General features: G+C 37.2%; 1 long non-coding RNA gene across 1 annotated transcript; it reads left to right on the top strand.

The window, feature by feature from the left end:
• The first annotated feature begins 10,046 nt into the window (after nt 1-10,046).
• Nucleotides 10,047-11,684, top strand: LOC110361282 (uncharacterized). Its single transcript, XR_002417780.2, has 3 exons — nt 10,047-10,105; nt 10,194-10,284; nt 11,086-11,684. It is a non-coding gene; the product is annotated as an uncharacterized LOC110361282 (long non-coding RNA).
• Nucleotides 11,685-27,476: the final 15,792 nt, after the last annotated feature.

Here is a 27,476-nt window from a genome sequence, read left to right as displayed (position 1 = left end):
GATCTGCTCAATTAGTCAATAACTTTCATGAAAAAATGGAACATCCTAGTTGAACTCTTTCCTACATATCATATATGGAGAAGTTGGAATTTTGATCTCATATGCACAAAACAAACTGGGCAAAAAGCCCTGTTCTTCACCTGTCATCAGGTGCTCTCTCAGTATGTCTGCTAGCTTGGCTCTAGCAGGGAAACACCTGCTTTGCAGATTCTGCTAGGCCTTGATGTAATGCAGCTCTGAGATGTTACACAGTTCTGGACACACAGCAGCAGAAATACAGGTGTTTAGAAAAGCAGCCCCTTTTGAGGTTTTGATGTATTGGGCATTTTGGCTTTTACAAGGGTAATTTGATGCTTAAGCTCCTTTTGAGATTCTAGCCCAAGCATTATGCGTTTGCTGTATTTCAGTATAACCTTTCCTTATGTTATTAATGATTGCTATGGAGAAGTGTGTACATTTTGTGATTTCTCCTGAAGGGAGACAGCTTTCTGTGAGGAATAAAGAGGTTAAATTTCATGCAACCCTACTACCTGCACTCTCCTGCCACTTCAGTTTCTGCTGATCTATCTAGCACATTTGCAGCTTATACTATCTAGTGACACAATCTTCACTGACAGGCTATGAACGCTAATGGATTTCTCTCTCCTTTATGCGGTGAAATTAAATAGCATCTCCAGCTCCATCAGGAAAACTGACAATACCATCTACATAAGTAAACAGGTCAGGCAACAACATTGAGGTGCCAAATGTTGGCAAAGGTTTGTCATGCATTAATGCTTTCTCTGCAGGGTGTCTGGGGGCTGCCAGAAGAATTCTATGAGCAGGGCACAGCTGTCATCTTCACTTGATTAATGCCCCATTGTGGACAAGAAGTGAAAGACCTAATAGCTGAAGTACCCCTGGCTTCTCATGAACAGCCTAAATCGGCTAAAACACAACAGAGATTTCCACTGCACAGCCTGAGGTATCACAACCCCTATGAGAGCAAAGCAAAGTGCAGTGTTTAATGGCACACCTTAGAGCTATACAGATAGCCGGACCAATTAGGCATTCCTCTCTCTGTGTAGTGGCCTGGTGTAGTCTTCACAGCCACATCTGCTGAGCTGATTTTGTACACGCACATATTTTTATTCAACAAGGCCAACAGGCAAAAGTATTTAGCTCCCAAATGCATTCTTTCTTCAACAGCTGCTGAGACTTTTCAGATTCATCAGCTTAGCAGAGACAGGCTCATCACACTGCGAGAATGGCAGATACTGTACAAAATGCACCATGGCTAGTTGTTAACTTTTAAGACTCTTTTAAAGTGTCCTTTGCACCTTGAACAAGGAAAAGAGTTCTTATAAGCTCTCAAGAAAAAATGTTTTTTTTTTTTTCCTCAGTCAATAGCTACAGGATAATCAGCTGATCTGAATTTAACAACTAGCTACTGTCCTAACACAGGAGAAATTAACATTGAAAAAAAAAAAAAACAAAAAAATCTTTACGTATACAAAACTTTGGAAATTTCTCATTCCTGTTCAAGGGGCTGTTTCTCAGACTTGTCAGACAGCTGTATTTTACTTGTGTCATACTTCCAGAACAGGACACACAAATGGTCATACTATTCTGTAGGTAAATACAGAATATATTTGTTGTGTGTTTTGTGTTTTAATTTCTAAATACAACATGGAAAAGCAGAATCAGGCATCAGGCCTGGTTGCCACATTAGAACAAAGGGCTACATAACAGAATATGTGGATGTTGGCAAGAAGTCTGCCAGCTGGAAGCAGAAGGTAAAGCTGCTTTAACCTCCAGTCTTTTAAAATCACTTTGCTATTTCAAAGCTCACTAAAAATATTACTTTTTGCCTTTTTTTTTTTTTTTAAATAAATAAAACCCACAGAACTGGGAATTTTACTGTTGCTCTTGTGTACTCAAGAAATATTGTATCTTATGCCTTCCTAATTTTGTCATGTCTATAAGTAATCCAATATATCTCAGCTAAAATCCTCCTTTAACCTTTCTTGCTTGCCTGTTTCTTTTTCTACTGCTTTGAGCAGTCTCTGTACCCCAGTAACAGGTTCCTAGTTTGTGATACAGAGAGTGAAATGCTGAAGTTGACAAAAAAATTCCAATTGAGTTCCACAGCGCGATGCTGAGATCATATATATCCTTTCAACAATTGTTTTGTGTAGAATTTCAGTTTGTTCCTCTTGAACTTAAAAACACTGACAGACTTCTTTCATATTGCTTTGATGTTTCTTTATGCTTCCTGTCTTTACTTAAGCTTCATACTATCTGAAAACTGCCTGTGTCTCTCTGCCTCATTGAATTACCACTCCATTGCAATTCTCAATTGAAAATACATAGTTTCTCTGCTACCTAACCAGGGCCTGATTCTAATCTCTGTGTAATTCTGTATCAGTGTAAAACATATTGATTTCAGTAGATTCAATTTGCACCACCGAAAGAGGGGTGTGACTGTGGACATAATTTCTCTCTTTCCATTATTATTATTGTTATTATCTTACTCTGAAAGAGTAGTATCTACCTCCATAAAGCCTTTGGGATGCAATTTGTATGAGCCACACTATACATAATAAAGTTGAATTGTTATGTTTTGATTTGCTCTAAAGATAAAGCAGTAGATTTTCATCCCAGCCTTAGCTAGATCTCTCCCTTTGTATTGATTTGTTTAGACAGCCAAGTGTGAAGAATGTGGGAGATGCTTGTAATAGTTTATTAATATTATATGGTCTATTTGTTTGACTGATTATTATAGTTGTGTTTTTCCTACAGATTACAAGATAGTTAATTCAAGCAGAGAATCCTTTCAGAGCATGGACAATAGAGTTTATTTCCAAACTTAAAGAGGCAGTGCAGGCACTACAAAGCATGAAATCTACCTGTAACTACTCCACATTTAGTAATCTGGTTTATATATTGCAGATCTGTTATAGACAAGAAACACAAACTAGAAAATCTCAAGAGAACAGCAACCGAAGGATAAAAGATAGATAAGCAGACTCTTAAGGAACAAACTGAATAGTAATCTGTGTGGTCCTTGAAGAAGTCAGGGCTTTGTACATATTCATGTAAATTTTACACTAAGTTAGAAGGAACACCCCTCCTTTTTTTTTTTACTATTTTGCTAACACTGAGATCGAACAATATCATGTTAATGAAATTCAGTTTACCACATTCACTAGCACTCTTAGTTGATGCTGTAGTCCCAACTCACATCAGACACCTTGTTTTCTGCTCAAGTTCTTCCTATGGGCATCTGTTCTGTTCTCTGTTTCCAACTCAAACACATAACTAAGCAAGAGCTACCAATGCCCCTGTTCCTCCTTCCCTACATTCTTAGGTTCATCCATTCCTTTCAGCTACTAAAGAAGGGTTTGGGTTATTTTTCCCATAACATTATTCTCTTTGCTCTCATCCCTCTTTTGTAAAGAAGTGTAAGGCTTACCAGATCATAGCTCCTGGAAAAAAAGTTCTGTAAGACTATGAACAACATGGGATTTACTAAATTCTCCCGTATAACACTGTATCACTGGGACCAGCTGAATGCAAGAGAATGACTCAGTGTTACTTCACAGTGAAGGAAGTAGAGGATCACAGTTGGATAGCATGGAGGTAACAGACAGAAAGCTGCTTTGATGTGTAGGTCTGCAAAAGGTAACTAGGAATGTTTGAAGCATTTATTTATTATCGGTATTGTCCATCATTAATTTATATTACTTCATTATTAGTGAATCATGCGTGAGCTGATTTGGAGGGGTTTTTTTTCTATTATCTTTGACATTCAGAGGTACTCACTGAGAGATATGAAAAAATAATTTTCACTGGAGCTTATTTGTAGACCATTTGCTTTGTGTATTCACTATTCAGTGTTTGCTATTCACAACATGCAACAGATCACCTAAGCCTAATGGTGTTGTTTCTGCACCCTGACTAGATGACTACAAATTTATAAGAGAAGACTATCCAAGGCTACATAATGAGATTTTCACACCAAGCTAAATCAAGCTAAAATTCAAGAAACTTTCAATACAGTATCCATGAATACAAGAGAGATGTCCAGTTACTCATGAAGGAATGAAAAAAAAAGACCCACACAGGTCAGAAGTATAAATACAACCTCGCCAAATCACATAATGCTTTATTATCTAAATGGTTTTAAGGTAACTGATATGGTTTTAGTTAAATTCAGTCTCAAATTACTGATATTAAAGGCATAAGGTTTTAAAATCTGGCAAAGACACTGGCAAGTAAAGTCAGTAATATAATTTTCCTAGTGATGGTATGTCTACTGATGAATGTTTAATATTTATTTTAATGGAGCATTGTTTTTAAATAGCTATAAAACATCAGGTTAAGTTAATATTAATTTTATTTTTTCAGTATTTGTCTGTCTGTCTATTGTTTTTTACTTACAATACAAGAATATCAGACTAAACTATAAAAGCACAAGATATAAAATGTAAAATCATAAAATCAAATTAAAAACATAAAAGCAGAAAATTAAATCCCAGTGCGTAGCACATTCCCTTTATAATTATTTTTTTTTTAATTCATCTTAAAGTGAGGTTAGTCCAATGAAGTCAGATTTCTAAATTCAAGAAGATGGCCATGCTCTAAAAGAAGGCAGAATTAAAATTATAATGGCATTCTCTCCACATCTCTAAAATTCCCATGGATTTCCTGTAGTTTAAGTCCCTTGTTCCAGACTAAACCAGATTAAGAACTTCATAAATATGAAAAGTCCCTTCCTTTCAATATATATTTATTCTAGTACATGGTAGGGACTTTCAGCACTGCTTCACTGAAGTAAATGGAAAATTTTCAGTTGGCTTCCATGGTCTCTGAAAGTAACTCACTAGAACATTAGCAACAGCCTTGAAAATACATAAATTTCAGATTCTGCATGCTAAAACTATGGATGAGAGAACTTTGTGAATGTTTGCTATGTATAGAGGAGATGGAAACAAATTGTGTTATGAATATTGTGGAGATAAGGAACGTCCAGAAAAAAGTTGGTCTTTATATAATGACTGGCAATTGCAATTTGTGTTACCAAGAAAGACAACAGGGCAATAGTTACATTTTGGGCTATGTAGTGTGTTTTAATAACAGTTATGTAGGGAAAAGCCCTACAGAAAATAATTCAGATTGCATTTAAAGAAAAAAACAAACAAACATTTAAATTGAATTTTCAAAAATTCTTTACAATTATGCAGTAGGGCTATCGCTTTCACCTTAATTTTTCAGAATTGCTAGAAATTATTTAGTACTATTCATGTTTAAATTCTACAGAACTATTCAATAATAAAGACTCCACAGCAAAAAGTCTGATATAAAACACTCATTTACTCCAAAGTATTTTCAACAGGATATGAGGATAGCTTATTTAGTAGTTAATAGGGTATCTACTTTAAAAAACAAGACAAGACAAAACAGAACAAAACAAAACAAAACAAAACAAAACAAAACAATGAGCTAGTGCTGCTTTTAATCTGTTTCTGGTGACATGTACAGTATTGTAAAGCATACTATGTCACATTTACCTGAAGCATCATCGAGTGGAGTCAGAGATTTGTGCACTCCCTATTCTTTCTAGGGTGTGTCCCTGCTGTCTACCTAAACATGTTTTCACATTTTGATGGAATCACCGCTTGTTGGTAATTTCATTTATTCATAGGTGATTTCAACCATGACTAATTTATTATTTTGCAAATCTGTATGTATGCTATTGTCCTCTGTCCTCAGTCGCCTCACATAAATAACTCTGGGTAAAGCATGCACTATAAAAATAAGCTGGAGAAATATTGTTGCTTTCTGCTTGCAGATGAGAAACTCAGTTTGTTCAAGATCAGATATGAAATCTGCTGCTGAACCGGGAGCCATAACTGGAGCTTTCTTGTCTCAGAACACCATTCAGATACATACCTGATTGTCTGCCTCTGTTTAGATATCTTCTTCCAAGTTACCTAATTTATTATTCTGTTTTAACTGAAACTTTCTTTTTCTGGAACAAGGATTATCAACCGTTTTTTCCAGAAGCACCACAGATCAAATGACATTCGGAAACTCTAGTGGTGGGGCAGATAGGTTTAATGCTTTGGTTGTGGGCAATTCAGACCAGAATGAGCAATGGTGAGAGAAGTGTTTTCTCCCATGTGGTCCCTTAGAGCAACTGGGACAATCCCAACATTGTGATTTTCAGAAAACTTGTTTAGCATTGCAAGATTCTTGAAGTACATGTGGAAAAAGTTAAAGAAACAGTTTGACCTTCTCAAGCATCACTGATTTTTAAGGTATAAGAAATAAATACTTTCCAAACATGTAAGTCACTCACAAGTAGTAATAAATCCAAAATCAACAGTAAAATTTCCTTTCATGATATCTAAATATGAAGTACATCTGGATTAGAGTAAGTTATTTAATGGTATAACTCTACAACAGAATAACAGTATTACCTTTTCAAATATTGTAAGTCTTCTAGTTTTCAAGCCTCTACATAAGCTCTTTTCATTCCACCTCTGAACCTTTACTTTTTCTCAGTGTCTGCCAGAACTTATTAAAGTGGTTAGGGTTTCTTAAACATGACTAAGAACATTGCTGTCTTTTTAATAACTCATGAACAAGCAGAACTGTGCCCTGGAGAATTAATATCTGATAAGGTGCTTTCTCAGATAAGATAACTTGATGAGATAAGTGATTCTCTAGACAAGTGAAATGAGGTAGATCTAATAATTTTTTATTTCAGGAAGGCATTTGATATTATTCCTTCCTGTTGTAGGTTAAAGACCTTTAGGTATAAAGGAACTTGACACATAAAAACTTAGTAAAAAACTCCTTGGCCTTAAAAATACAATCTTTTTCTTTAAACATACTGCCTATCTGTCTGATATGAAAGATTATGGTTTGGTTTGGTTTGTTCTGTTTCATTTTGTTTGATTTTTTTCCACTGACTTACCCCTGTTCCTTTTTAAACTATTAAGCAGCCATTAATTACTGATGTGGACATCACCAAACTGAGATTCTTATAAGAATAATGTCTTCATTCATGAAACTAAAGGTACCTACAATGGAAGGTTTGTTTTCACTGATTTTAATAGATCTATTTCCTCTTAATTAAACTTCTACTTTACAGACAAGAATTGAAGGTAGTGGACAAAAATACGAAATTAAAAAATACATTTAAATGTGTGTAGAAGTCACAGGAAAAAATCCTCATCCTAGTTGTTCTTTGGAAGATAAGAATATAGTTCTGCTCTGCAAGGTGAGCCATGAGCTGAGTGTGACAATGGTGCATGTGGGAGCTGTGACTTCACTGTGAAAGAGGCAGGACATATAACAGCAAATCTGGGTCAGGATCGAGTCCAGAGACTGATCAGCAAGTCTGCAGTGGTGAGGCAGGTCCAAGGCCAAGCCAAGAAGCCAAACCGGAGAGTCCAGGTCAGGTTCATGGAGTTACAAGACCATATATAGATGTAGCTGCTCCATAACTGCAACGTAGCACAGGTTGGAGCAGTGCTAAATTCTCAGTTCAGAAGTAGCTCCAAGGGAAAGAAGGGACAGAGCCTTGCTTCTAGCTTTCTTCACAATGGCTCTGATCACCAAAGAACCTGACCTTGGACTCAGACTACTGAAATCCATAACTTGTCCAGCTGAACTCCTAGAAGGGGAATGCACTCTGAGGCAGGAAAGCTTGGAAACAACCACAAGGGAAGTATGAGCCTAACTGACTCCTGGGAAACAAGTAATTTCATGCAAAATTCTGAACAGTGTATGCTCCACAGAGTATACAGAATTTCCAAATATGTGCCAATATTGCAACTGCTTTATTAAAGAAACATTTATTCTGTCACAGTGAAAGCTTATTGTAAACAAGGAGAATGAGTGTGACAGAGGACAGTGAAATATTAGAGGGTAAAGGGTTAAATTCCAAGCAAAGGCTGTGGTTTTGCAAAAGAAATATGATTAAACAGAAATTGCAGGAATGTGCAAGTGGAACAGGATGCACATGTGAGAGTAAGAACCACAGGCTGGAAGTGTTTGGTTAGCAATTGGCTACTGTGTACAGGGAAAGAATAGGGAACATGCAGACTTTCCTTTGGGCCGTTGTGACTGTTAAGTGGAACAGAATGGCTAATAGCATATGTTAAGAGAGATGGAAAACCCTGGTTACTATTAAATTATGACAGGAAAAAACAAACGAACAAGAAAAACACCAAACCCCTCAACTTACATCACTGCTTAACTGCTTACCTTTAAACTTCAGTTTATGTTGATTGCTCATCCTGAAAAAATATATCAGTTTGTCTAACACAGGCTGATGTGATCATTTGCCAGAACAAATTTAGCCCTTTTGGACAACAGTGTTTTTCTTCTGACAACTACAAACAAATTATTTATTTGACAAGTGGGATTGAATGTCTTTTGCCTTCTGTCTAGATCTGTCTTGGGCCATGAAAATTGTCCTTTGTACTGGGACCTGCACAGCTCTCCAGCTACACTCCCTCCTGAGGTCTTGAAAAGACATAGGAATGAATGTGTTAGGGATTTCTGCATGTGCTCCTGACTCTCGCCTCCAAACTGCTCTGTGGTAGATGAAAGCAGTGAGTGCGGTTCCTCTTTAGCATTTTTCTCTCTACTTTTCCTTAATAAGTGAGCCAGAGACAAGACAGAAAAGCCATGTGCTGTGAACTTATCATGAGAAATGAAAGAAAACTCAAACAGGACCCTTCGCTCCTTTCATACTTTCCAGTTTTTGTTTGCACGGTCTTCATTATTTTTTTTGAAAGGTGAAAAACACAATTCACTCTCATATCTGACATGAAAGCAGAGAAATTGCTTTAGATCAATCTGTTCATGCACAAACAGGACCACCTGTAACAGTGCTAAAGCCAGTGAGACGAGGGACCAGCTGCAGAAGTTAGCTGCACTGCTCAAAAACTCTTCATTATCTGCTTTATTAACTTTGTAGAAGCTAACATTAGAGATGCTGTTCACAGCTTGTGTTTGGAATTACGGGAACAGGCACATTAAATGCCAGAGCGTATACTGCTCTTCAGGGCTGCACTGAAGAACTGAAGTGGTCTTGAAGTACTTTTGTGCCTGTCCAGAAATCTGTCTGCATCAACCTCTCATCCAGATGGCAGATCCTTAGCATGATCTCCTTATTATGATTTAGAAAGTCCATTAAAAACCCCATATTTTCTTCAAAATCAACATGTTTGGAGCCTGAGAACCTAAATAATTTCCTTCCCATAGACATATTTTTTCTCTAGCCTTAGGAAAAGCATTTGCTCTGCTCATCACACTAATGAATAGAATGTATGTACAAAGTGTCAGCACAGTGACTGGAGTAACTCAAACAAGGGATAATTTCCTGAAATTCAAAGTATCCTTGTCACCTTGCCGCTGTGCCTCTGTGATGGGAAGCCACGAAACAGCCGCTCTGCACAGCCCCAGTCCAGATGCCTTAGCACCTGAGAGAGGATGCCAGGGTTCCCTGTGGGTCTCCATAGGATTCTCCATGAGGCAGCCCGGGCCTGTCCCACCACCCCAGCCAGAAGCAGGACAGCTGGGGTACCAAGGGCAGTCCCAGGCCCTGGCATTGGGGACCTCCCTGGGGACAGGGACAGGAGAAGGCCAGGACAGGCTGAGGGCCTGGCTCAGCAAGACCCAAGGCTGGACAGGGTAGGGTTGCAGGGAGCTGGAGACCAGCCCTGCTGTGGTGTTGCTGGGGCAAGGACTGACAGCCTCGGGGGCTGACATGAGGTCCTGGGCTGTGTGCAGGGTGGGGGAGACCCTGAGGTGTCTGGCAAGGACAGCCAGGCCCATCAGTGCCTTCAGGGCCCTGGCACAGGAAATGCCAATTGTTCTCGGTTGTCTGCAATATCTCATCACTATATCCCTGCATTCTTACTGCTTTATAAAATCTTTGAATCCAATACTCAGTTAATGTTTGTTTTTTATGATTGATTATTTTATGGCTGGCAAGGTTTGTTTCTGTTTGTTTGTCTGTTTGTTTGTTTGTTTGTTTTTTCCCAGGAATACTTGAGGGGAACAAGCAGAAGTACAGCCCACTAAAACTTCTATGTAAAATTGAGTAAGTACCTGTAGAAAATGTTTTTTTTTTTATTCACCCTGTCCTAATAAAAACAAAACCGTTTTTTCCCTGGACAAATTTACTGTAGAAGCAGAACTGCGCAGAGTCTACACAAAAGTATTGAACAGAACATGGAGATGAAAGATGATAAAGACAAGATACACATCGTAAGATTTAAGGTAAAAAGTGACAAAAGTTCAGACAACGGTGACACTTTCAAACACAGAAAGTTAAAAAAACCTTATGTTAAGGTATGACACACAGTTGTGATACTTGTGATATTCAAATATATCAAAGCAAATTTATGAATGTCATACATATATTTAGGATTGACTAGAGACTTATAATGCTACTTTAATAGACAAGTGCTTCTTACAGAAACCGGGGTAAGTGAAAGGGAATTAAGAAATATCCCTATCACAAGTAATATTTCTGTAAGTTTTTCAGTAATATCTCTGTAAGTTATACACAGAGGAATGCACACATAGTTATATGACATGTATATTTTGCTACCTTAGCAAAATAGCATTTTTGAGTTTGACCTGTTTCAAGGAAACTTGTATGTAAGGGATTGCTGTAACATAAACCAAACAAACTGATTTATGATGAAAAGTCTCAATACAATGATGCAAAGGCCAAAAGACAGAGCCATATGTAAGGAAATTTAGCTGCATCAGACTGGTGGTTGCTGGTTAAGCAACTACAAATACTTTCATATTTCAATATAATCTTTTTTTACATTATTAGATAGGTCATATGAAAAAGAATAATGGTGGAACTTTGCCAGATATATTGGATATCTATACAATAGCACAAAATGTATTGAGAGCAAACAATAACAACTGGATGTCTTAGTGCACAAACAAAGCTTAATTGGCCTCCCAGAGAATTGATGCCCCAAATCAGAGATACAGAAAGACAGGTAGGGAGATAAGAAAGCTTTTTACTGTATGATGAAAATATTTATGTTTTCACTGCAGCTCAGAACAAAGTGAGAAGCAGACCTGCAAAAAGCCTTCAAATATAGATAAAAAGGGGAATAGAACAAAGTAATATAATAATAAGAGAGAATAAGACTGATGCACCTTATTTTAGATGTGTAATACTTGGAGGACATGGCCTTCTGGTAAAATGAAAATGCCTGCTGAATGAGCATTATAAACAAGCACTGCCAATAGAATATTGAGGACAACGCTGAAAGTTTGTTTGTGGTTTGTTTTTTTTTTTTTTATAAACACTAAGAGAACTTAGGCTGTGCTATGTGAAAGATGCCTCTGAGCAAAGGAAAGGAAACATTTTTAAGTAGGTATGTGGGTGAAATGGTCAAAAAGTACCACATTAATAATTCTCTTCAAATTTATGTAAAAGTGGAGCAGAAAAATAGCAATAGATAAAAAATGTAAACTTCATCCAGGAAGATAGGCTTCCCTAAAAAGGATTTCTAAAAAGAGGAAGAAGAGAATATTAATTACGGAATGAGACAGCAAGTTAGAAGGATTTATTCTAGAACTGGGATGTAGTTTTATAACAGCAAGCAGATAAACTGGAAAAAGCACAGAGAAGAAAAACAAGAGTGATGACTGGCTTACAAGTTAAACTTATGAAGAACTGCTGGTAAGAGTTGAATTGTGCTAGAAAAAAAATCTAATAAAGAGTAGTTAAATCTTCAAGTATGTAAGTTCTCTCTAAAAAGGGTGTGTGAGGAGTTCTTCTTCATGTCTACAAAGGGTAGACTAAAAATGACCTGGTCAGCATGTGATGGGAATGTTCAGATAGATATTATTTAATAAGTTATATTTTACTTATTAAGACATTTGAGAGGCTTTTTATATTTAAGTTTCGTCATAAGCTTTATCACTAGATTGTGTAGCCCTAGTCACTTCAGGAACAGAGAATAAAAATGATAAATCAATTTTATTAAGTCAGGGATAACCTCTTATTTATTCCAGTATCTGGAAGACAGATCATTTCATAATTTCATATTGCCTTTTTTTTTCTTTTTTTCTTAGTGGGGAGAGGGGTGGGAAGGATAGTGTTTGCTCCACTAAAGCTGTACAGTCCAAGATTAAAACTCTCATTTCCCTGCTGGAAGAGTACCATCAATTTTGTATCGAAATCAGACATTCTAAGACAGTCTTAGTTAATCCTTGAATTCTGAAATGCTAAGTTTTGATCTCATAAGAAAGACAAACATGAATCACATCCATGGAAATTGTTATAGTAAAAGGCTTGAAAATGAGTACACATTTGAATGAAAATATGAGAATGACATGCCAGAAGTCTGTGCTGCCATCCAGCAAGACCTGGACAGGCTGGAGAGTTGGGCAGGGAAAAACTTAATGAAATATAACAAGGGCAAATGTAGAGTCTTGCGTCTGGGTAGGAACAACCCCAGATTCCAGTATAAATTGGGGAATGACCTATTAGAGAGCAGTGTAGGGGAAGGGGACCTGGGGGTCCTGGTGGACAGCAGGATGACCCTGAGCCAGCACTGTGCCCTTGTGGCCAGGAAGGCCAATGGCATCCTGGGGTGTATTAGAACAGGGGTCGTTAGTAGGTCCGGAGATGTTCTCCTTCCCCTTTACTCTGCCCTGGTGAGACCACACATGGAATATTGTGTCCAATTTTGGACCCCTCAGTTCAAGAAGGACAGAGAACTGCTGGAGAGAGTCCAGTGCAGGGCAACAAACAGGATGAAGGAAGTGGAGCATCTCCCTTATGAGGAAAGGCTGAGGGAGCTGGGTCTCTTTAGGCTGGAAGAGACTGAGGGGTGACCTTATTAATGTTTATAAATATATAAAGGGTGAGTGTCACGAGGATGGAGCCAGGCTCTTCTTGGTGACAACCAATGGTAAAACAAGGGTAATGGATTCAAATTGGAACACAAGAGGTTCCACTTAAATTTAAGAAGAAACTTCTTCTCAGTGAGGATAAGAGAACATTGGAACAGTCTGCCCAGGGAGGTTGTGGAGTCTCCTTCTCTGGAGACATTCAAAAACCACCTGGACACATTCCCGTGTAGCCTCATCTAAGTGTTCCTGCTCCAGCAGGGGGACTGGACTAGATGATCTTTTGAGGTCCTTTCCAATCCCTAACATTCTGTGATTCTGTGATTCTATGATTCCGTGTTATTCTCATTTACTGTAAAACAGCATATAGCCACACAAGAAAATTTGCTCCGATCAAGAATCTATTTCAGAAATACAACCTTGTTTTCTGTCAAATTAAAAAATAAAAAAAAAAAAGTAAAAAAGTCTTTATCACAATTAATATAGAAGATATTCTGATTCTATTTCTATATGTTTCTATTAATAGATACTTATGTATTAAATGGTATAATTAATCCACTGTGCCCCCACTCTCTTGCATGTCACAACTCTCTTTTTCTTGTCTTTCTATATTCCACTTTTTCTCTTCCCCTGTCTTTCGCATGCACATAGATACCTATGCATTATCTGTCTGGCTCACTCTTACATGTATATATTTCTAGCATCAATTTTATTTTTTAAGGGAAGAGGAAACAACAAGGCCCAAAGGCTGTACCCACCTTACCCAGAGAATTATAAATTCTTTAGTCATGACACTGAGAATGTTTGTTAGCACCAAATCGACTTGAAAATGTCAATAGAAACTGACAATGTGCCACAGCTGCGTTTGGCACAGTCTTTAAGTGGGAGACTTGTACTAGTGTTAGCATTTTACATGAAATCCTGTATCTTAATAAGAAATGTCAGACAGTGGATGAAGACTTGAAAGTTGTCACATTTGACTTTGCCTCTGTGAGACTACTTAAGTGCGCAAGAGTTTCATTATTTCTACTTTGTTTCTACATGCATAAGCACTGCCTCACTGTCAATACTTAGCTGTTGTCAAATAGCTTTTAAGACGGATTTTAACATTTTAACTTTGATTGTTTCTTGATTTCCATAGAAGATTGTATTTTTATTCCTCATGATTCACGGATCAGAAAGTGATTCACAGATCAGAAAATTATTTGTGATGAACCTTCCTCTTGATTCATAGTAAATTAAAATGAATAAAAAAATGTGGATCCCAGAGGTTCTTCTGAAAATGAAATATTTCTAACTAGATTAATCTCGAGCTGCAGTCTGTATTTTAAATTGAGATCTTCTGAATACTCATGTGAACAGTACATTTGAATACAATAGACATTTGAATACGATATGGATTTGGTAGGCATTCTTATGATTTTTTTTCCTATCTAAAATTCTCCATTTAATTTTTACATTCATAGAGAATAATCAAAACTAGCAGCCTCATTTAAGATTCAAAACACTTTGACTTGCATTATACTGTAAAAAGCAAAGAAACTTAGAAATTGAAGACACTGCTAGCCATCTTTCTGGTCTAAACTTTAATATACAACTCAAATGAGTCGTAACTGTAGATCCACCATTACGTGTTAGGGCTTAGGTTGTTCATGTTGGTTTGCTTCAGTTCTGAGAATAACATAAGTCATACTGGGGAAAAATAAAGACTGATTTGTGAGATTCTCACTTCATCTTCAAAGAGTTTTTGAAGAATATGAGATGTAGGTAAGTACATATTTCTGGTCATCCTGTGTTTTGTTAATATGAATACCTATCTCAGACAGAAATTATGTTCCAAAATCTTCCACTGGATATAAATTCAATGAGATATAGACACATGGCTTCATCTGGTAATTATGTAATTTCCTGAATGGCATATCAAGACAACTTCCAAAAGCTTTTCCTTCTTTAGAGTCAAACATGTTTTAGCTTGCAAAATATGTGGCTTTCTAGATGCAAAACTGGATCTAAGAGCAGAATATTGATAATGGTGGTAATGAGGTTATAGTTGAAACTACAATCTCAAATTCTCAGAGCTACTCTCATAATCCAGAAGGCAGTAGAAATGCTAAATGCAAAGTCACAGTTCTTACTATTCATGACACTTATATATAAACTTTCTTTCCAAATTGCTATTCAGGATGTAGTTCCTTCAGGCAGGTTTCCCCTTCTAGATATTCTGATTTCAGCTACATTAAAGCCCTCCTATTTTTGTTGCTGATATTCTTTACCACGTATCTTGTATTCAGTCAACTACCTCCTTCAAGACTTGTCTGAAAGCCTGTTGCATTCCAGATAGAGGAAAACAAGACAAAGGTTCAAAGCAGCTTTTCTGAATTAGTTCTGAAGAGATGACTACTTGAGAAACTTCAGGAAGAGTCTTTGTTTCAATCATGGTACTCGAACAATTATTCCACTTGAACAGTAAACATTCTTTTAATCCAGTGGCACATATCAAATAAACAATTTTCTTAATCAATGGAAAAAATCCTAGTTCCTTCTAGTACTTAAATGATGAGCTATATAAGCTGACAAGAGAGTATGTGATAAAATTAAAATGAAAACAAAAGTGTGAAGAATCATATGCCATATGAAGCAAACTGTTGAAAAAGACTTACCCATTCTATCTATTGCTAAACTCAAAGGTTTAGGAACTTGTTCAGGACTGACAGAACTAACATAATGTCATACTTTTTTTTTCTGATTTTGTTGTGGCAAGACTAAATTAGATCTAATTTGAGTAAAAAAAAAAAAAAAGAGCTGAAAAGTATTTTTGGCTTTGGAAATATTTTTTTAAGTTATACTTTTATTTTACCTTCACTCTTATTCCTTTCGGTTAAATTATCCATAGTTTGAAGGTGATAAATACTTTGACAGGTATTAAATTACTAAACAACACCACAATGACAGAAATCCTGTAAAAGTACTTTTAAAAGTAGGCTTTCAGCTTAATACTGTCTGTCAAAGCCAGCAGCATGATTAGATTTTTTTTTTCTTTCTAAAATTTAACTACAAACTATGTCTGGAAATATTATGACTAATCAGTCTCTGGTTGCCCCCTGCTGTTAATCATCCAGTAGTTTGGTTTTACAAGAGTCTTAGTGTTTTTTCAATTTAGTTCACTTTTATTTTGGTTCTTATTTAAAGATTCAGAGTTAAGAGGAGAGCAGACAAGCCTGACTATTGACAATAAATATATCAAGGAAAAAAAACCTCTCAACTGCTCAATGGAACATTACTGTCTTATCAAATAATTGTATTTGACTCAATTCCACTCATTAAGAGAACAAGGATTTCAATGAGTCAGAGCAGAATTTGAATCTGAATTGCTGACATCACTGGTGGACATCATCATTCCTCAGCAATCACCTATGTGTTTTTTTTGTTTTATTTCTGCTTCTTCAATCTCACTCATGCTGGTTTTCCACAGAAGATACTCCAGAGACTGAAAAAGGCAATTAGAAAAGTTTTAGTGAAACTCATGCACTTTCATTAAATTTTAAATTAAAAATTTCTTATGAATTTAACTATTTGATCAAGTTTAGGATTTCCTTTGGTTAGTACTAGCATTTGTGCTCGAACTATGAAAAGTCTAGTCATCTTCTGTATACTGGCAATATAGTTAGGATCTAGAGCAAAAAGCCTCCAAATGGAATTGACTGTAGATGACTAAGAAAGATACAGATCCACACATTGGGATATAGTTATAAAGTGACCAGACAATGTCCTCCATGTCTTTGGAAATGCTGAGCTCAAATCCCCTTTCTTGGAAGTCTTGCTCCTATATTAAACAAAGGAATCATTCTAACGATTTTGGAGTTGCTTTTCACTGGTATTAGATGATAAAGTGCAGGTTGACATATGCAAATAAAAATACTTGTATACAATGCATACTGCTGTGTAGATATTTATTGCATATATATGTAATGATGAATTTTGCTGTATCTGTATGTTAAGGAAAAAAAAAAAAAAAAAAGTGCTGTCAGATTTGAAGGGTGTTAGGTTCCACAACGGTATCTCAAATTTGACGAGAGTATTGTTGATAAACTCAGAAAGACTGGCTACCAGGCGTGTAAAATAGGAGACAGATAATTTATTTTATTAGTTTTTCCTTAACCTAAAGCTCAGCATCACTAGAATAATTTTTACAAACTTAGAGTAAAATTAGCAGCATTCCAGAGGTGTAAGTTGCCTTTGGGTGAATTGTAATAAATTTCCATGGATACTCTTCTTGCTGGAATATCACAGTCAAACCAGTCACAGCACTCAGGGAGGACAGCAACTGCAGATCAATACAAATGAAAATGAGGACTTTTCATAAAGGGATTCCAAAATTAATTGCTCCTGAAGTACTGCTAAGTGTCTGTTCAGAAAGCTGATGTTTATTCCATTTGGTAATTTCATGCCTCAAAGGAGCATACAAAGAGAATAATTGGGGGGGGGGGGGGGGGGGGGGGAAGAGTCTGCATTGCAATTTAGTGGTGAAATAGGATAATTTACTGTTTGGAAAACCTCTTACGAAAGTATTACATATTTTATTCTCCATACAGGTCATGAAGAGGAAATGGCAAACAGATTTCATGTTCAGTAAACAAGATGCATATTGCAGACAGAAAATAATATGCTCATTTACTTTGCTTTTAAAGAGAGTTCATTATGAAACCTATGCAGGTCCTTTAGTGAGATCCCTAAACTGAAACTTTGCTGACATTCAAAATAATTTCCATCCATTCTGATTAAAAAAAGAAAAAAAAAATTCTCATTAGTTCAGTTCATTCACTTCTGCACCTGCTGCTTTCTGTTAATATCAGAGAAACAATTTGCTGAAACATCAAGAAGTACATCTTTTGGCTTTTTCCTAAGATTTCAGTGTATCGGGAGCTCTGGACTGATTTTAATAGAAATTGCCCTGCCCTCTGAAATTTAAATTAAGTTGTTTCAGACCTCCTTTGCTTAAATTTCTCTATCAAAACTACCTCTTATATCATAGCAGGTGTTCACCATTCCCTGCTCTGTTCATATATTCAAATGATTGATAATGGTTTTGTCCACATTGTCTTTATAAGGCTAGAACGAGAAAGCTACTGTGGGTATAATTCCCAGTGTAACTCCTCCATGTTCCTGTTGCTTCCTAAAAAACATCCATCCTTCAGGCTGCTGGTGTACTGAACCTGTCTTGGAACCAGCTGAATGTCAGCTGTCAGCATATCTATCAAAGCATGTCTTAAGAAGAGCTGGTCTGAATGCCATGCTTTGAATATGTTGCTTTTTTAATAACAGTGACCAGCAACAGGAATCACCTATTTTTAAGGGGAGTTTACAGAGATCAGACTTCTATTTTGCAGAATGAAGAAAAACAGAATTAAACACTTTTATATTGATTATTTTTTCTTAATTAAAAATTAGGGTGGTGAAATGGAAAAGGTTTTCAGCTTTATACAATTTCATATGAAAATAATATTGTTTCCACAGTTTTAATATGAACTGCATGTTGACTGACAAAAACATATTTAATTTTTTTTTGGTCAAAATTGCATCATTTATCATTAAAATCCACAATTTAAAAAAGAATGTTGAAGATACATGGTAAAAGTAACTAGTTTTATATTATTTTAGCATTAAAACTGAATTACTGGAGTTTTGAGAAGGAGGTTATTGATTGCTTTCTCTCTTTAAAATAATATGGTCTCCATTAGTCACTTCCAGTTTGTGGAACTTTATTAGGCATTGCTGATAGAAACATACAAATTAATTTTGAATTTTTAATAATACTTTTTTCTATGCAGTCTCATTTTATTCTTTATTCAGCTCTGGAAGTTTTAGACAGCCTGTTACACTCTGTTGCCTCACATTTGTTAAAATCCAACTATTTGTTACCCCAAATAAATTTTAGCTCATGATTTTCTTGTGAACTGATAGATATGACAATGTGCTTTAAGACCAGGACAATCCCCAAATGGCATCAGAACAGATCATTCTAAAACAAAATTGAGCAAACAGCATTATTTATAGAAATATCATTACTTATCAGTTCTGTTAGTGCAACTGTAATTTTTATTTTTCCTGAATCTCATGAAATATTCATAATTATTTAAAATTTCATTATGTTTAGGTAATATATTCACAAAACTATAGTTCATTTTGTTGGTGAGGATGGGTTTTTTTTGGGGGGTGCGTGTTTTGTTTTGTTTGTTTGTTTGTTTGTTTGTTTGTTAATTTGGTTTGGTTTGGGTTGGTTTTTTTGGTAGGTTAGTTGTTTATTCTAATTCCTGAAGTCACTGCTCAATGTTTCTGGAAAATACCTGTTCCTGGTTTCTTTCAGGTACTAAAAGTATCACACAAGATAGTATAAAAAGATATTTATTCATTCAAAGTGTGCATAAATTCAACTTGAAAAATAGTTTCCAAACGTCTCTTTTGCTTTAGCATTCTACATATATATGCATATAAATATCAGTTATACTGAATTTTGTCTTTTATCTAATATCTTATTGTAGGCCTTTACTGTAATTTTTAAGAGTGCTAATTATACACTGTATATGTAAGAACCATTTGATCAAAGAGTAGATAAGCTACAAAAGAGTATTGTGAAAACTAATAAATATCTCTTCTTATACAAGAATAACCTGGTAGTCTTAACTTTGTCAGGAATTTACAATTTTGGAAGGTTCTCTCCAGTATAAGAAAACTGTTTTGAATAAGTGATTTCACGGCTGGAAATTAAACTATATAATGTGTATACCTTCAGTCTCTTCCAGGAAAACAGTTCAAAAGGGGAAAAGTCTTTGGTAAAAGCTCACAGAAATATTTCTAAAAGTAATACAATGTCATAATTCTTTAAACACTTATTTTCTATTACTTTTATTTTATAAGGACAGGGAATATTTTGTTTTAATGTGATTTTTGCTCTTTGGGTATCTTCTAGATACTGAAGCACAACAAAATTAATAGTTTGGATTTTTTTTTTTTTTAATCTGCAAGTCTAACAAGGTTACTTGATGCCTGGGACAGAGTGATCATATGCACCTAAGGAAATACAGGCAGGTGGCTCCAATTAATCCTCATTACTGGCAGAGGAATGTGGCATAAGACATATCTAAGAACACTGAAAATCAGATCCAGCTCTTCCTAGAGGAAAAAGGGGTATTTTGGCAGATGGAACTATTTTTTTAAGATATGTGGGAGATTAAACTAATATCTTGAGTCAGGTAATGTGCTTGAGGATAAAATGGGTATGGACCAAGACTTTTCTAGAAAACCTTGGAGATGGTGGAGGAATAAAAAGAATATTTGTATGTGGATGTAAACAAGACTTCTGTGTTGGGAAGACCTTGTTATTTTGTTAATGTGATGTCTTTTCTGAAGAAGATTTTGAAGAAAAGAAGCTATAAGCAGGTGTTGAGTTTTCACTTTATCTTGATTTCTGATTGGTGTCAATTCTTAAAACAATTTGCTTTCACAAAATTGCTTTCCAGTGTTTTTTCCTAATTCTTGTGTGGGGATTCCCCATATGACGTCTTTAAGACAGAAGTGTCTTTTACATCTGTAATTTGGCAGCTGTTATTAGTGTCAGCACAGGAGCTTGTATTGTAAAAAGGGAAATAATAAGATTTCCTGGATTTAATTTTTTTGGTTGACATTCCACTTCTGTCAAGGTGAGAAGTAAATAAACTTTAGACTTTTTTCTTTTTCCTTGACTATGTACTGCCAGGTGTTCTGGAAAGGAGATGGGCTTCTTCCTTCAGAGAGAAGAAAAAGGCAGATACATTCTGTGCATGAAATATATTCATGTAAAGTATTTATATATGCAATATTTAAAAACGATGTTGTTTACCATTTTGGTCTCAGCAGCAGGTGTCTAGAAAGTGGAATTTGAAACAAAGGTTTAGGTGTCAGATATTTAACACAGAAATATAGTGGGTATGTTTCTGAAGTGCCTAAGCTGTCTTCTGTCAACTGGTTTTTGATCTCTCAGAAGGCATGTATGCATGCTTCTGTCCTTTTTCTTCCTCTCCTCTTAACTGTAGCAAATTTGCTATGATAATGCATAGGAAAGGCAGATGTTTGTTATAAGGAGTGTTTGGCCATGATCATATCCCTTAGCTACAATCTCTTCTCATAACATCACTGGAGATATTTAAAAATGAAAACTAAACCCATAATCTACTAAAGAAGAAAGTAAGCAATTCCAATTCTTAACTGAAGTTTAAGCTTAGCTTGGGCTTTGTCATTGGACTCACGTTATCCAAATCATTAAAATGAATCCACCATGTATGTCTGAGGCAAATCTACTTACAGTCCCAAAGGAGTTTGTGTTTTACTTCCTAACCCATCAAATGTACCAAACAAGCTCTTGCAGGCTTCACACATTTAAAAAGGTATGGAACTATTTTTGTTGGTGTGCATAAAATGCTAACAAGATGAATTGTATGTATGCTGTTTAGTTCACAATTGTCACCAAATATGAGCCAGGATATCTTTGCTATCTTTCAGAAAAATGAACCATTTACCTTTTTGCTGTGTTGTTAACTCCTCCAACAAAACTGGATCTTTCTGCTCTGCTAGCACGTTTAAAAAGTCAGAATTCATAGTGGCAAGGCTATGAACATATATTTCTGTAACTGAAGAGCAGAGCAGCATGCCCAGCATATGAGGGAAGCAACATTTTTTCAAAGCAGGGAAGGAATTCCTCTCATGAATCCCTAATTTATCTCAGTGATACAGCTATACTATCTCCCATGGGATTCTAGACAACATTCCCATTATCCACTCAGCTTATATAGTCTTGTTAACGTGCTTCTGCTGTTGTCAGCTGTCACTGAATTAGTGATGTATAAGTTGCAGTGCTTTTATAGCAAATCCTAAACGTGAATGTTTAGGTAAACACTCTGCCCCGTCTGCCCTTTACATAAACACAGATTCTCCACATTGCATGATCACCGCAGGCTCTGCTCAGACTGCAGATTCTAATGGCAGTGAAGAAATGATAGATTCCCCTCAGACATGCCTCTCAAGAAATTTTTGCCACCCCAATTCCCATCCATGTTTGCTTATAGATAGAAAAAATATCGTGTGACTGCATTTAAAGGCTGATACAGCATGTTTTATGATCACCAGGCTGTTCTTATGTCATCATCTATTTAATAAGGAAAAATTGGGAAGACATGAAGCAAGTAATCTGCTGCTTAGTGTTAAACCATATTCTCATGGGTTGTTTTGTTATTTTTTACCTAATATACGTGTGTCATAATTAAAGATATTATTCTGAATATGTTAAAACTTGAGAATCACACTTCCAGGTGTGTGTCCCATGCCCATTTCTTGCTTCTGTATGCTCTGGAAGAAAGAACTGGAAGATAACAAAAACTGTCATTTTGATATTATGTGTGTCCTGAGAACCAACTGAAGAAGAGCAATATTTAATCAGTTTTACTCCCTCCCTCCATTTTGCTTCTATTTTTGTGTGCCTCACTAATTACTTGTAATTACTTACTCTCTAGAAAGCAAGCTAAATTAATTAAACACTAGGTACCTTTAGACTTCTATCTGGATTAATAGAGCAGAATGGATTTTAAACTAAACAGGCATCCCATGCTTCCACTTGGTCAATCATTGAAAATGTCTACCAAGCTGTTCACAAAAAAAGGCAATCACAGGAATCTCATTCTGTGCTGATGGCTCTTGTCCAGCATATTCCTTCTGACTACAAAGAAATGTCTCTGTGACCATTTCTGGTGATTTTTCTCCCTGTCATATCAGAAAAAGATGTTTGTATCCTCAGATCTCAGAAGATGAATGTACAGTTTTGCCCCGGTCTCATCAAACTCCTGGTCTCTTGCTGAAGGGAAAATAATATTAGCTGTTGAAGAAAAGCAGCCTCCATAAATGCCTGAAGCTGCTCAATGAAAAAAAACATACATCCTCCATCCCTCCCAAATAAATGCATAAAACTAAATAAACAATGAGGTAAAGCTGCTTTAGATATTAGGGCATTTTACATTTAAAAATGTTGTCTTTAAATTTTACAGTATAAACAGCACTGTTTCTTTCATCTCATGTTTGTCTTGTGACATTTGACAAGTCATAAGCACTTAATGAATAATCCTTCATCATTCTCCACAACACATGAAGAGTAAGTCCATCCGATTAAGTCTTCAAGATTATTGTCCAATCATTTGCAAATAGACATCACATGACAAACTTTGAGAACTGAATAATTTGTTGTCTCAGCAATAGATTACATGTTTTAATCTAATGCTTTTATCTGAAGAAGTGAGCTTTCAAGTTTTGGACTGAGGCATTTCATCATAAGTAGGAGGCTGCTCTGGTGGCAGCAATTCAGAAAATTATTTTGATCTGCAGAGCTGTTGATCTGATATGTCCTACACACATGAAGCTGGCTTTTAAAAGTGAGAAGGGATGACTACAATTGATACTGAGTATTTTTCCCTACCTGACCAACCATGGCAATTCAGCTACCAGTTTTCCAAGGATGATGAAAAAAGATTTGGAAACAGATATAACTGCTGGGGAAGAGGCTATCTACACTTGGGCCAGGGGATCAATTTTCTGTAATTAATGTGAGGGAGAAACACTAGTTTAAGGGACAGATACACCTGAATGACACAGAAGCTGTTACCTTCCCTCATAAAAGGCAATTTATTGAAAGTTTGTGTCAGCTCCTTTATGCTTTAACTACAGGCCTGAATGTCATCTGGAGAATGAATTATTTGGGAAGGATTTATTAATAGGGTTTTTTTTTTTTTTTCCTCCCGCTATCCATAATACAACTAAGTACCTTTTGGCTGAGGATCACTGCTACTATGTTGTTCTGTACAGGGTTTGGAAATGAGAAGAAATAAGTAATCTTTCATATTTGATGTTTATAAAGATTTCTCTCATCAATTTACTGAAGGTAATCTAAACAGATTTTGATACATTCATTTACAAGATACTTCTATACTTTGCTTGTTCTTCGAGGAGTTATCAGTGCCCTCACTGTTGTTTTGCAAAACTTGTCTTATAAAAACTGATAAATGTTTATAATAAGAATGGAAGGGGCCACTACAAGAGCAGATAAGTTAGTCAGTACTATTGCAAGATAGTAACAGTTTGGAGGGCAGACTTTGGCCTGTCTAGGAATCTGGTTGACAGAGTCCCTTGGGTCCTGAAGTGCAAGGGAGTTCAAGAAGGAGCAGTCTTAGAGGCACAGGGGCAGGTTGTCCTCATGTGCTGAAAGACTAGGCGGTGGGGAAGAAGATTGTCCTGGCTGAACAGAGAGCTTTGTCTGGAACTCAGGAAAAGAAAAAGACCTTTGGAAAATGGGGCAGGCAAATCAGGGCAACTACAAGGATGTTGTGAGGTTATACAGGGAGAAAATTAGAAGGGCCAAAGCTCAAACAGAATTTAAACTGGCTACTGCAGTAAAAGACAATAAAAATGTCTCTATAAATACATGAGAAACAAAAGGAGGGCTAAGAATTCAGGGACAAACATAGTGATAAGCATGAGGAAAGGCTGAAGTACTTAATGCCTTCTTTGCTCCAGTCTTTAATAGTAAGTTCTTGGAGTAACCAGCCCCCAGAGCCAGAAGACAGGGAGCAGAATGAAGCCCCCATAATCCAAGAAGAAATGGCTGGCAACATGCTCAACCACTTAGACGCACAGAAGTCCATGATGCCAGATGGGGTCTACCAGAGGATATGGAGGGAGCTGGAAGAGGTGCGCCCCAAGCCATTTTCAATAGTTTATCAGTAGTCTTGGCTATCTGGAGAGGTCCGAGTTGACTGGAAGTTGGCAAATGTGATGTCCATCTACAGGAAGGGCTGCAAAGAGGAGTGACGCAACAACAGGCCTGTCAGTCTGACCTAAGTACCAGGGAAGGTTATGGAGCAGATCATCCTGAGTGCCATCACATGGCACATGCAAGAAAACCGGGTGATCAGGCCCAGTCAGCCAGCATGGGTTTATGAAAGGCAAGTGTTGCATGATTAACCTGATCTCCTTCTAATGACAAGGTGACCTGCTTAGTGGACAAGGAAAAGGCTGTAAATGTTGCGTACTTAGACTTCAGTAAAGCCTTTGACACTGTTTCTCACAGCATTCTCCTGCAGTAACTGGCTGCTCATGGCTTGGATGGGCATACTCTTCACAGGGTAAAGAACTGGCTGGATGCCTGGGCGCAAAGAGTTTTGGGGAATGGAGTTAAACCCAGCTGGTTGCCAGTCACAAGTGGTGTTCCACAGTACTCAGTAGTTGGATCAGTTCTGTATAATATTTTTCTAGAAAGGAATTCCTTCTCCTCTTTTGTGAATTGAGCACTCGAAAACTTCCTTGTGAGAATGTTCTGCAATTTGACCTGAATATCCAGATGATAAAAACCCAGAGTTTTTCACTGAATTAATACAGACCTTCTGTACTGCAACTGCTCTTATTTTTCTTTAAATACAACATTCTAAAACTTCTTTTTTCTTTTCCCCTTCACAGGACTTCTAGCTTAGCAGAATGATTTGGTATGCAAAGAAAGACAGACAGATTTCTGGGAGGAAATAATGCAAACCATAGATGCTAATGAATGTGCCATATAGTGCCCTGTGTACCAGAACAAACGCTGGAAGTATTTAGATATTGTTAGCTTTATTGTTCTCAGGAGATAAAAATTTAGAAGTCATATTCCCTGTGAATCTCAGTTGTTGAGTTAAATTTACAACAGGGAGTGCTGGAAATCATAAAATCATGGAATGGTTTGCATTGGAAAGGACCTCTAAAGGTCATCTTCTCCAACCCCTCTGCTATGAGCAGGGGTATCTCCAACTAGATCAGGTTGCTCAGAGCTCCATCCAACCTCACCTTTAATGTTTCCAGGGATGGGACATCTACCACCTCTCTGGGCAATCCCAATGTTTCACCACTCTCATTGCAAAAAAGAAATTTCTTCCTTATACATAGTCTGAATCTCCCCTCCTTTAGTTTAAAAACATTACTCATTGTCCAGTTGCTACAGGCCTTATTAAGAAAGTCTGACCCATATTTCTTATAAGCCCCTTTTAAATACTGAAATTACACAACAAGGTCTCTTGGGAGCCTTCTCTTCTCCAGGCTGAACAATCCCAACTTTCTCAGCCTGTCCTCATTGGAGAGGTGTTCCATCTCTTTGATGATTTTTGTGGCTCTTTACAGACCTGCTTTAACAGGTCCATGTCTTTCCAGTGCTGAGGACTCCAGAGCTGGATGAAGTACTACAAGTGGGATGTCACTAGAGTGGAGTAGCAGGGAAGAATGACCTCCCTCAACCTGCTGGCTATGCTTTTGATGCAGCCCAGGATACAGTTGTCTTTTTAGCTGTGAGTACACGTTGCCAGCTCACATCCAGCTTTTCATCCACCAGTACCCCCAAGTCCTTCTCCACAGGGCTACTTTCAACCCCTTCATCCCCCAGCCTGTATTGATACCAAAGATTGAAATAATGCATGCTATTGTCCTGTTCTGCCTAAATTGCCTTGGAAATTATATCCACATCTGAAAGTTCATTTCCAGGCTGGATAAATACAACTTACCTCAATGTATTGAATTTGTGTCACAAGGTTTTGGTAGTGGGGGGGCGACAGAGGTGGCTTCTGTGAGAGGCTGCTAGAAACTTCCCTTATGTCCGATATAGTCAAAGCCAACCAGTTCCAAGATATGTCCGATATAGTCAAAGCCAACCAGTTCCAAGATGGACTCAGCACTGGGCAAGGCTGAGCCCATCAGTGACAGTGTTAGCACCTCTGTGATAACATATTTAAGAAGTGAGGGGAGGAAAACCAATACTGTGCAATAGCAGCTGCAGCCTGGGAGAGCAGTGATAATATGTGAAACAACTCTGCAGACACCAAGGTCAGTAAAAAACGAAGGGGAGAAGGTGCTCCAGGCCCCGGAGCACAGATTCCCCTGCAGACTGTCGTGAAGACCACTGTGAAGCTAGCTGCCCCTCTGCAGCCCATCCACATCTACAGTGGAGCACAGATCCACCTGCAGCCCACAGAGGACTCCATGCTAGAGCAGGTGGATGCCCAAAGGAGGCTGTAATTCCATTGGAAGCCTGCACTGGAGCAGGCTCCTGGAAGGACCTGTGGACCCATGAAGAGAGGAGCTCACACTGGAGCAGGTTTTCTTGCAGGACTTCTGACCCTGTAGGGGAGCCATGCTGCACCAGTCCAGGAAGACCTGCAGGCTGTGGGAAGGACTCATGCTGGAGAAGTTTGTGGAGGACTGTCTCCCATGGAGGGACTCTATGTTGATGCAGAGTGTGAGAAGTCCTCCCCATGAGGAGAAAGGAGCTGCAGAAACAACATGTGATGAACTGAGCACAACCTGTATTCCCTGTGCTTGTCGGAGGGAGGAGGTAGAGAAAATTGGGAACGAAGTTGAGCCCTGGTAGAAGGGAGGGATGGGGGGAAGGTGTTTTGAGATTTAGTTTTTATTTCTCATGACTCTACTCTGATTTGATTGGTAATAAATTCATTTCCACAAGTCAAGTCTGTTTTGCCGCTGACTGTAAT

Source organism: Columba livia, chromosome 5, assembly GCF_036013475.1.
Source record: "Columba livia isolate bColLiv1 breed racing homer chromosome 5, bColLiv1.pat.W.v2, whole genome shotgun sequence".
NCBI classification, from domain to species: Eukaryota; Metazoa; Chordata; class Aves; order Columbiformes; family Columbidae; genus Columba; species Columba livia.
This window is presented reverse-complemented; position numbering and strand designations above follow the sequence as displayed.